Source organism: Budorcas taxicolor, chromosome 3 (assembly GCF_023091745.1).
Source record: "Budorcas taxicolor isolate Tak-1 chromosome 3, Takin1.1, whole genome shotgun sequence".
Taxonomy (NCBI): Eukaryota; Metazoa; Chordata; class Mammalia; order Artiodactyla; family Bovidae; genus Budorcas; species Budorcas taxicolor.
Window position 1 is genome coordinate 61,058,465 of NC_068912.1, and position 12,492 is coordinate 61,070,956.

A 12,492-nucleotide genomic window follows, 5' to 3' on the forward strand; every position below is an offset into this window, starting at 1 on the left:
TTTTTATGGCTTAATTTACATACTCATTTATTCATTCCTTTGTGGTGGTGTTTAGTCGCTAAGTTGTGTCTGACTCTTTTGTGACCTCATGGACTGTAGCCCTCCAGGCTTCTCTGTCCATGGGATTTTCTCAGGCAAGAATACTGAAGTGGGTTGCCATTTTCTTCTCCAGAGGATCTTCCTAACATAGGGATTTTTAGGAGAACTCACATCTCCTGCATTGGCAAGCAGGTTCTTTACTGCTGAGCCTTATCAAATACTTTTTTGAGAGCTAGCACACAACAAAAGAGACTGACAAAAAGGAGTAGCAAAAATAGATATGCTCCCTACATTTATGAAGGATATATATTGTAGTGGGTAGGAAAAAGTGAAAGTGAAGTTGCTCAGTCGTGTCCGACTCTTTGCAACCCCATGGACTGTAGCCTACCAGGCTCCCCTGTCTATGTGATTTTCCAGACAACAGTACTGGAGTGGGTTTCCATTTCCTTCTCCAGGGGATCTTCCTGACCCAAGGATCGAACCTGGGTTTCCCACATTGTAGGTAGACGCTTTTACTGTCTGAGCCACCAGAAATTATTACTAACCAAATTCATAATTGCAAATAGTTTGAGGAAGGAATAAAATGTGATTTTACCCTCAACAATGTTTAAAAAGCATGCTGTGCCCTATTTATAAATGAGGAGGCTAAGGAACTTGTCCAAACCTTTAAGATTAGTAAAGGTCAGCAGGGCTGCCAAGAATTGCTGGGCAAGTGTCACTCTACAACACTTCTGGGGATAGGGGCCATCATTCAGATCCACTGCAATGTGGCTGAGGCTTTTAGAGTGTTGTAAGGTACCATCCACACAACCTGAGCATGGCCTTGAATCAGGGAAAAGGTTGGCTTTCTAATTTGGCCATATTACTTTGGATACTATAGATTTTCAATATTACCATAACTTAAATGTGTCAATTTTCTCATTAAAATCATTATCTATGAAAAATAAGATATGTGGGATAATATTTAAACAACACTCTGAAACATAATTGCCCATCCAATTAATAAAACAATATTTGAGTATTCAGTGTATGTGGGGGAAAAAAAAAAAAAAAAAAACTGTGAAAAAGATGCTTTCTGATCTCATAGAGCTTTCAGTAGACCACGCAAATAGATAGAAATGTGACTGACCCTTATGATACAATAAACTTAGAAGGCATTTTATTGTAGTAAAGAGTTTTTATTTGCTTCTCCAAGCAATCATTTTAGGTATGGGATAGACATTTGGCAAGATAACCAGAATGCTTGCATTAAAACGTTTGAATTTCTACTCTGTTTAAGGGTCAACCACAGCCACTTGATGGCTCAGATGGTAAAGTGTCTGCCTGTAATGCAGGAGACCAGAGTTCGATCCCTGGGTCAGGAAGATCCCCTGGAGAAGGAAATGACGACCCACTCCAGTACTATTGCCTGGAAAATTCCATGGACGGAGGAGCTACATGGGATCGCAAAGAGTCTGCCACGACTTGAGCTGTCTCACTTTCTTTCTTACAGCCACTTTAGGGACAGAGTTATGCTGTGTGTGACACAAGATTTAAGATTGTTAGTCTGGGAGGATAAAGATGCATGAAAAAAATTCCAAGTCTCAGGAAATTCAATTAGAAGGCTTTTACAAAAGATTGATTTAAGGTAATAAGTTCTTAGTTTATAGTAATACGAATTTTTTAAAAGGGAGAGGGTGATAAGTTCATAAAAACATGTATTGTTTAGAAGGAACATCAAGGTCTTTTTTGTTTTCCTACAGTTACAGCTTTGTGAGGCAAGTAACACTTAGTAAATCTTCCTTACATTTTCACTGTAATACAAATGAACAATCTTACATAGCTCATTTCTCAGCTCATTTTAATTAGTATCAGAATAGGAGAATGGGTATCTCAGGCTGTTAGTAATTTGATATAGAACTTTTCACCTCCAGGTCAATGGTAAGTGAAACACATTTACATATTTTTAAGTGGATTTATTGCTCTTGAAGGGAGTCCAGTTGTAATCCTTCACACTAGAACACGTTATTGCCAGAAAGCCCACAGGCGTTGAAACATTGATCAGGAAGTAACAAGGAGAAAGGGTTCAATTTCAAGTGCTCTTCAGTCTGTGGCTTGCCTTACAAGATCTTCTTAAATTGTTTTAATTAATCCTAATTATGATTCTATTTTTAAAGACTGATATTTATCTGATAAATTGGATCTAGACCAATAAGCTGGACTTATTTTAATTTAGAATATGAGCTATCTAATTATTCAGAAATGATTATCTATATCAGAAAAAGCAAGGAATTTACTAAAGAGCTCACTTTGAGGTAGGACATAAAAGAATAAGTATTCAAGAAACTGTTTTACAAATTTTAGTAATAGGAATGTGGCTTTTAAAATCTGAAAACAATAGTGCTGCGTATATTAATCATAGTATCAAGGGCATTAGAAGTCACTTTTTCTTGATGTGTGTGCCCACTTAACTCCCCTAGAAATGGTCATAATGGATTCAACCTTGTTTGATTTCCCCAGCCTCCAAGGCAACACATCCATGGCAACAACTAAGCATCATTATAGTTTCTCAAATGAGAAAAAATAACAATTTCTTAACTCCCTTTAACCTCAGCTCTTAGTAGACAATGTAAAAAAAAAATAAGTTCTATCATCACTGTATATATGCTCTGCCAGACATATTATTAGGAGAGGAACAAATAATAATGAATAAAGCACAATAACTGTGTTTTAGCTTAAAGTACACCAAATGAAAGACTTAGGAAAAGAACTCACAGGAAGATTATTGGGGACATACTCTCAAGGATCACGAGTGAGAAACAGTAGAGTGAAATAAAGAGGAAGAAAGACCAACCAAAGGTGAATGGATAGATCATCGCCATGGGCAAATGGTGTTCCATCCTGGCAGATTTTCTAAGGGGGCCAATGAAATGTGTCTTAGAATTATCTCCTTGAAAAGGGAAGTGATGCTATTCATGGGCTCCATCTCTCCAATTGTTAAGCGTGAGACCTTATTGGCAGGAACGCCCCCACACTGCCCAGTTGCAGAGGTGTGACTGGCACAGGGAAACAATCATGTTGCAGCAACAGAGTAGCCTCATGGGGTACAAATAAAGCAATGTAGGTCCCCCTATGCAAGTCTGGTCAGAGCCTTCATGCAACTGAATGGTGCAGCAGACACTAGCGAAGAAGGAGAGGCTGAGAGAATGCCAAGTAGTCAGGGTGGAATGTCTACCATCTATCACACTCTGCCCTCATAGTACTCAATACCCCATGCCTCTCTAAAGAGGTACATTTTCTTTCAAGGGAAGGAACTTGAAAATAAGAAAATCTTAAGATATTATTTAAGACGCATCCTTTTAGAACTATAATACAGAATAAACAGATAGGTAGAGATAAATACATAAGTTTGGAATCAGACAAATTGTAGTTTGAACACTGCCTCAGATTCTTATTCATTGTGTGGTATTTTTCAACTCAGTTTCCTTATCAGTCTGGTGGGGGAAGGGAGGTAAAACAGTCACTAATGCATGAAACAGTGCTGAATATTAAATGAGATTATGCATATGTACCACCCTGGCCTATTTTCTAGAAAAAGTACCAACCGCGAAAAAAAAAAAGATGATTAGCTATTGAACATGGTAAAAACTGACAATCCTCCTGTTTTTTTAAACTAAAATTATAAGATGCTTTCTCCTTGGAAGCAAAGCTATGAAAAACCTAGACAGCATATTAAAATGAAGAGACATCACATTGTCAACAAAGGTCCCTATAGTCAAAGGTATGAATTTTCTAGTAGTCATCTATGGATGTGAGAGTTGGACCATAAAGAAGGCTGAGTGCTGAAGAATTGATGCTTTCAAGTTGTGGTTTTGAAGAAGACTCCCTTAGAGTACAAGGAGATCACACCAGTCAACCGAAAGGAAATCAGTCCTGAATATTCATTGTAAGGACTGATGTTGAAGCTGAAGCTCCAATACTTTGGCCACCTGATGCTGAAGAGCTGACTCATTAGAAATCACCCACTCAATGAACATGAGTTTGAGCAAGCTCCGGGAGATAGTGGAGGACAGAGGAGCCTGGTGTGCTACAGTCCATGGGGTCGCAAACAGTCAGACATGACTTAGCAGCTCAACAATAACGTATTTATGCAGCAAATGATGCTGTGAAGCATAACCCATTTTTAATATGATTTGACCACTCCTAAGGTAGGAATAATGCGTCCCGTACCACTGAGGGGTGAAAAATAAGGATAACACTGCTACATGCTATCTGAAGTCTTCTGCTGCTGCTGCTGCTGTCACTTCAGTCGTGTCCGACTCTGTGCGACCCCATAGACGGCAGCCCACCAGGCTCCCCCGTCCCTGGGATCAAAATAGAAATTGGTTACTCTCCATTTTCAGAGGCACAGTGGCTGTGACAGACCAAACAGAAGTGCGGTGAGGAGAAGCTATGCCATGCCCAAGGTCAGGGGCAGCGACCGAGAGTGCCAGGCTGTGACGGTGCAGGAGCAGCCAAGAGGAGCTACCCCACATCTAAGGAGCAGTGGCTGTGCCAGCGCAGGAGGGCCAAGAGGAGCTACTCCATGTTCAAGGTCAGGAGGGGCACCCTCGTCCAAGGTAGGGAGCAGCAGCTCTGCTTTGCTGGAGCAGCCATGAAGAGATAGCCCATGTCCATGGTAAGAGAAACCCAAGTAAGATGGTAGCTGTTGTGAGAGGGCATCAGAGGGCAGACACACTGAAACCATAATCACAGAAAACTAGCCACTCTGATCACAGGGACCACAGCCTTGTCTAACTCAGTGAAACCAAGCCATGCCGTGTGGGGCCACCCAGGTTGGGCAGGTCATGGTGGAAAGGTCTGACAGAATGTGGTTCACTGGAGAAGGGAATGGCAAACCACTTCAGTATTCTTGCCTTGAACCCCATGAACAGTATGAAAAGGCAAAATGGTAAGATACTGAAAGAGGAACTCCCCAGGTTGGTAAGTGCCCAATATGCTACTGGAGATCAGTGGAGAAATAACTCCAGAAAGAATGAAGGGATGGAGCCAAAGCAAAAACAATACCCAGCTGTGGATGTGACTGGTGATAGAAGCAAGGTTCAATGCTGTAAAGAGCAATACTGCAAAGGAACCTGGAATGTCAAGTCCATGAATCAAGGCAAATTGGAAGTGGTCAAACAGGAGATGGCTAGAGTGAATGTTGACATTCTAGGAATCAGCGAACTAAAATGGACTGGAATGGGTGAATTTAACTCAGATGACCATTATATCTACTACTGCAGGCAGGAATCCCTCAAAAGAAATGGAGTAGCCATCATGGTCAACAAAAGAGTCCAAAATGCAGTACTTGGATGCAATCGCAAAAAAGAATGATCTCTGTTCGTTTCCAAGGCAAACCATACAATATCACGGTGATCCAAGCCTATGCCCCAACCAGTAACACTGAAGAAGCTGAAGTTGAATGGCTCTATGAAGACCTACAAGACCTTTTAGAACTGACACCCAAAAAAGATGTCCTTTTCATTATAGGGGACTGGAATGCAAAAGTAGGAAGTCATGAAACACCTGGAGTAACAGACAAATTTGCCTTGGAGTACTGAATAAAGCATGGCAAAGGCTAATAGAGTTTTGCCAAGAGAATGTACTGGTCATAGCAAACACCCTCTTCCAACAACACAAGAGAAGACTCTACACATGGACATCACAAGATGGTCAACACCAAAACCAGATTGATTATATTCTTTGCACCCAAAACTGGAGAAGCTCTATACAGTCAGCCAAAACAAGACCAGGAGCTGACTGTGGCTCAGATCATGAATTCCTTATTGCCAAATTCAGACTTAAATTGAAGAAAGTAGGGAAAACCACTAGACCATTCAGGTATGAGCTAAATCAAATCCCTTATGATTATACAGTGGAAGTGAGAAATAGATTTAAGGGATGAGATATGATAGACACAGTGCCAGATGAACTATGGATGGAGGTTTGTGACATTGTACAGGAGACAAGGATCATGACCATCCTCATGGAAAAGAAATGCAAAAAAGCAAAATGGCTGTCTGAGGTGGACTTACAAATAGCTGTGAAAAGAAGAGAAGTGAAAAGCAAAGGAAAGAAGGAAATATATAAGCATCTGAATGAAGAGCTCTAAAGAAAAGCAAGGAGAGATAAGAAAGCCTTCCTCAGCTATCAATGCAAGGAAATAGAGGAAAACAACAGAATGGGAAAGACTAGAGATCTCTTCAAGAAAATTAGAGATACCAAGGGAATATTTCATGCAAAGGTAGGCTCAATAAAGGACAGAAATATTATGGACCTAACAGAAGGAGAAGATATTAAGAAGAGGTGGCAAGAATACACAGAAGAACTGTACAAAAATGATATTCATGACTCAGATAATCACGAGGTGTGATCACTCACACTCACCTAGAGCCAGACATTCTGGAATGTGAAGTCAAGTGGGCCTTAGAAAGCATAACTATGAAAAAAGCTAGTGGAGGTGATGGAATTCCAGTTGAGCTATTTCAAATCTTGGAAGATGATGCTGTGAAAGTGCTGCACTCAATATGCCAGCAAATTTGGAAAACTCAGCAGTGGCCACAGGACTGGAAAAGATCAGTGTTCATTCCAATCCCAAAGAAAGGCAATGCTAAAGAATGCTCAAACTACTTCACAATTGCATTCATCTCACATGATAGCAAAGTATTGCTCAAAATTCTCCAAGCCAGGCTTCAGCAATATGTGAACTGTGAACTTTCAGATGTTTAAGCTGATTTTAGAAAAGGCAGAGGAACCAGAGATCAAATTGCCAACATCCGCTGGATCATCGAAAAAACAAGAGAGTTTCAGGAAAACATCTCTTTCTGCTTTACTGACTATGCCAAAGCCTTTGACTGTGTGGATCACAATAATCTGTGGAAAATTCTGAGAGAGATGGGAATACCAGACCACCTGACCTGCCTCTTGAGAAACTTATATGCATGTCAGGAAGCAACAGTTAGAACTGGACATGGAACAACAGACTGGTTCCAAATAGGAAAAGGAGTACGTCAAGGCTGTATATTGTCACCCTGGTTATTTAACTTATATGCAGAGTACATCATGAGAAATGCTGGACTGGAAGAAACACAAGCTGGAATCAAGATTACCAGGAGAAAATCAATAACCTCAGATATGCATATAACACCACCCTTATGGCAGAAAGTGAAGAGGAACCAAAAAGCCTCTTGATGAAAGTGAAAGTGGAGAGTGAAAAACTGGGCTTAAAGCTCAACATTCAGAAAACGAAGATCATGGCATCTGGTCCCATTGCTTATGGGAAATAGATGGGAAAACAGTGGAAACAGTGTCAGACTTTATATTGGGGGGCTTCAAAATCACTGCAGAGGTGATTGCTGCCATGAAATTAAAAGATGCTTACTCCTTGGAAGGAAAGTTATGACCCTCTAAAGCGCAGACATTACTTTGCCAGCAAAGGTCCGTCTAGTCAAGGCTATGGTTTCTCCAGTGATCATGTATAGATGTGAGAGTCGGACTGTGAAGAAAGCTGAGAGCCAAAGAATTGATGCTTTTGAGCTGTGGTGTTGGAGAAGACTCTTGAGAGTCCCTTGGACTGCAAGGAGATCCAACCAGTCCACCCTAAAGGAGATCAGTCCTGGGTGTTCATTGGAAGGACTGATATTCAGCTGAAGCTCCAATACCTTGGCCACCTCATGTGAAGATTTGACTCATTGGAAAAGACCCTGATGCTGGGAGGGATTGTAGGTAGGAGGAGCAGGGGACGACAGAGGATGAGAGGCTGGATGGCATCACCGACTCGATGGACATGAGTTGGGGCAAACTCCAGGAGTTGGTGATGGACAGGGAGGCCTGGCATGCTGTAATTTATGGTGTTGCATAAATTATGGACTCAGTGGATTTATGGACTCGACTGAGTGACTGAACTGAATTAAACTGAATTTTCATTTTCAGTTCACAAAGTTTCTTGAAACTCTTAACTTATGAGAAGGGGCCAGTGGATGATTTAATGTGCCCGTTGTTAGTTTTTGGTTTTTTAAAGATAATGTTGTGTTCTTTTTTGCTGTACAATGAAGTGAATCTGCTGTATATATTCATATATTCCCTCCTTCCGGGACCTCCCTACCACTCCTAGCCGTCCCTTCCACCTGGCTCATCACAGAGCACCAGCCTGAGCCTTTTATGCCGGGCAGCAGGCTTTCACTAGCTGTGTAGTGCATGTATGGTAGTGCATGCACATGTATGGGCTTCCCAGGTGGCACAGTGATAAAAAATCCCCCTGCTAATACAAGAACACAAGAGACGGGGCTTCGATCCCTTGGTTGAGAAGATCCTCTGAAGTAAGAAACAGCAACCCACTACAGTATTTGTGCCTGGAAAAGTCGATGGACAGAAGATTCTGGTGGGCTACAATCCATGGGGTTGCAAAGATCAGACACGATTGAGCAAAGTATGCACGTGCACATATGTCAATCTCAATCCCCCAGTTCAACCCCCACCCACTGTGTCTGCATCTCTTTTCCTGCCTTGCAAATAGGTTCCTCTGTACCATTTTTCTAGATTCCACGTACATGCATTAATATATGATATTTGTTCTTCTCTTTCTGATCTACTTCATTCTCTATGACAGGTTCTAATTCCCTCTCCTTTCCAGAAGTGACCCAATTTCATTAAAAAGAAAAAAAAAATTAAAGCAAAAACTGATGTTTGGCTGAACCATTTCTTGAAACATCAGTGACCCTGAATGCACAGTCTTTACAAGCTAAGGATTTCCTAAAGCTCAGTAGAAGCTCTGAGATCTTAACCTACACAACAGAACAGCAGGATCGGGCAAGCCGCTGTGTTGAGACACCACTTGGGGCCAGATTTTAATAGCTGACAGCTCATAATGGATTGACAAAAGCAAAACATCATTAACTTGAATCTACAAAGTCGACATTTCCATATGCAAATAGGAATTAGCACATATGTGCCTGCGTACAAGTCTCATTGCTTGTTTAGTTGTCTGTATGTCTTTTAGGTGGCCTTCTTTTGTCTTTAAGATCCCAGTGGACAAGCACCACGTCTGGTAACCCACTCTGCAGAACAACAACAGGTGCACACATTGAGCCTCACTAAATGTCTTTTATGGTAATGATGGTGATATTGTTGATTTTTCTCTCACAAGAGGATTTAAGATCTACAGTTTAATGTTGGCACCCAAGAGTGAAAGGATACTCATGAATAATAGGTTTGAGCTGTGGGACATGAAAGTTACTGCATATTTATATGACAAAGACCACTGAGCTGTCTCCTGAGAGCAGGAGTGCGAGAAAGAGAACTCCTCCTAAATTTTCCCATATATTAAAGTTCATGATATCAATTCTTACAAAAGACATTCCCTTCATTGCAAGCTAGGCAACTCTTATTTATCTTTCTTAAGAATGATGGGGCTGTGGCATTTTGCTTCTTAGTTGAAATTTGCTTGGTTCAGTGGCACAAAAAATTGGAGTAATTCTGTCCAGTGAGGAAATGATTTAACCTCTCTGAGCATTAAGTTTTTCTTGAATAAGTGCAACCTGTTTTACAGACTCATTCTGTGGATTAGATAAGATCAAACAAGATGATACAAAATACTATAAAAGCTTAAGCTATTGTTATCACAGAAAATGCATCCATTGGGGTGGGCTTATGTGATTAAAGGAAATAGCCAATTATGCCATATCCTTTATGAAAAATGTGATCTTGTACATGTTGCTCTGCAAGTCTGTATTAATACACCAGGAGGCTCAGTGGCCTCTTAAGATTCTTTACTCCATGCTTTTCCCCATTTTGCTCAGTGAGCTGTCCTTTCTTGGCTTGTCTTTCCTTTTCTGTTGTATATACAAATGTTGTGTGTTAAGATCAAGGAGGTGGACACCTGGTTTGCTTCTCGGAGTTCTATCACTCACTCTCATAAAGATTTTGCTCTGGGCATTGCAGCTGGCATTCTTCTCTTTCTTTGCCTTGCTGCTGGAGAGTTCCACAGGAAAGAATCATGAAGGCTTAGACTTTTCAATTCTACTTCCTCTCTACCTCTCATCCTCCTGTTACCAAAGGGGAAACACATGTTTTTCAAATTCAATTTTTTTCTGATGAAAATTTTGTTCAATTTCACAGTTTGACTTCAGAATTCTCTCAAGTGATGGTAAATTCCATTCCCTTGCAAACAAGGAAATAATCTACAAGCATGTTTGGAAGGAAAACTTAGAAATTTCCCTTAAGCTTTAAGTATCAGATAAATATAAGAAAAAAAAAATATGTTTTGCCAGGCTCTCTGTCATACAGAATACTAACATGTTTAATAACTGTAAATTTGGCAGAAATATTTAACATAGGTCAGTGGAATTTATTAAGTTACAAAAATGTAAACTTTGAAGCACAGATATTTTTAGAAGTGGTAGCATTTAGAAAATGAATAGACAAGGATAGAAGTGAAGCTAGTAGGTGGCTAGGGTTGAACACATTTTTGTTGAATAAATTTTAGTTGAAAAGAGTGCTCAATTAGGTTTTATTCTTGTGTCTTATTTTGCTTAAAATAGTTTTTAAATAACATTTTTACTTGTGAAAATGTATTTCTCTTATTCCTTTACTTGATAGTTACTTAAACCATTATAATCCCAAGTTTCTTTTTCTTTCCTTAGTTCACTACAACCCTGGTAAAGCCCTTGCTATAGGTCACTTTCATTACAGGTGTTATAAAAATAAATGGCTTGTAACAGGTAGGCAAAACGTGAACTGGGAGGAATGGTCCAGAATCTTATTTCACAGCAGTGCCATAGGAAGCCTTCATGTTCTTTGGGGTTTTATTTCTGTGTTCAGTTCTGGCTAAGTAAACCCCCCACTTGGGTGTCAATGGCTAGTACTGAAAACTACAAAAGGCGAGAGAGACCTTTTTCTCCCTGAAAGGGGTTTTGGAAGTGAGCTAGTTTATATAATCCCCAGGCAAACCTGAAGTCAAGCTAATCAGAATGAGAGAAACAGCTACTACATGTGTGCTAGGACAGTGAGAAATTGTTTTTCAGCATGGTTTATAGCCAAAAGCCTTCAAGGGTATGGAAGAGCTCTCCAACCAGGGGCACAAATATTCAAGGAGAGCTTGTTTGCTTTATGGCTATTTTTATCCCACAATAAACAGCTTAAATTTGCAGACTATACTTTTTGACTATAAAGTGGGTTATTTCTCAAGATGCTGGTGCTTTCCAATAACAGATGGAATAAATAGAAGAAAATGCTGAGAATACACCACTGAAATTCTGATTTATTCAATCATTAGCAAAAAGAAGGGCAATTTCAATTGTAATAGAATGAAAACCTGTTTCTGCTTTCCTTCTGAAACCTTATTTCCTATTGAAAATGTTGCTCTTAGGTAAACACCTATTCAAACCTCAGTGATGGGTAATCCTAACTTCAGGTAGCATGATTTTGTGGGTTCAGTAATTTGTAATATCTATGCAACTAGGGATAAAATATTAACTTTCAATAACAGAAGCAGTATCTGTAGTACAAATATTGAAAGAGCACATTATCTTCTAAGAAAATGTATGTGCATATATATATATATATACACGTATAATATTTACATGTATATGTATATATACATGCATATATGCATGTATATATATAGGCACACATATATATGCCTATGTATATATATGTATATAGATAGATACTCTGTACTTGGCTTTCAATGCTTCTCAAAATGGTTACTGTGCAGCATATTAGAGGAAACATAGTCCATGCATACTCTCTGGGAACTTGGCACTAAATAGACAACCAATCCATTTAGCATCTCTTTCTCAGAAGACAATTAGGAAAGAAGGAAACAAAAGCCATTTGAAGTGCAACAATGCTTAAAATAATCTTAGCAAGAGGCTACTTTCAGGTTGGAAGCCACACTAAATGCTTCCTTTGAAAATAGTTTGAATGCAATAAAAGTAAATAAAAAAGACAGAAAACTGAAAATAACAAGTCTGTGATACATACACATGCATGCACGCTAACAGGATATGTAAGAAGGTAGAACATTTCCATTTATTTTAATGGTATATCACAATAAACCTGTGGGGTATAAAGATTTCAATATATACTTGCTTAAAACTTTCTAAGAATTTGAAGTTCTGTGATCAGTTCTTGATCTGGCTGGATCTAACAGAATTTATTTAATATAGAGACAGAAACCTAAGATTGGAACCTGGCTCTGTTAATCTGTGGTGGGACCTCGGCTAAAGCATTCATTTTCCACCTGGCATCTCTCTTTCTCTCTTTTTTTTTTTTTTTTTAATTTGGTAATTGGACTTAGTCTAAATCAAGGGTACCCAGTCTCTGGGCTGTGGACTGGTACCTCCTGTCAAATCAGTGGTGGCATTAGAAATAAAGTACACAATAATATAACATGCTTGAATCATCCCCAAACTACCCTCCTCATCCCTTGTC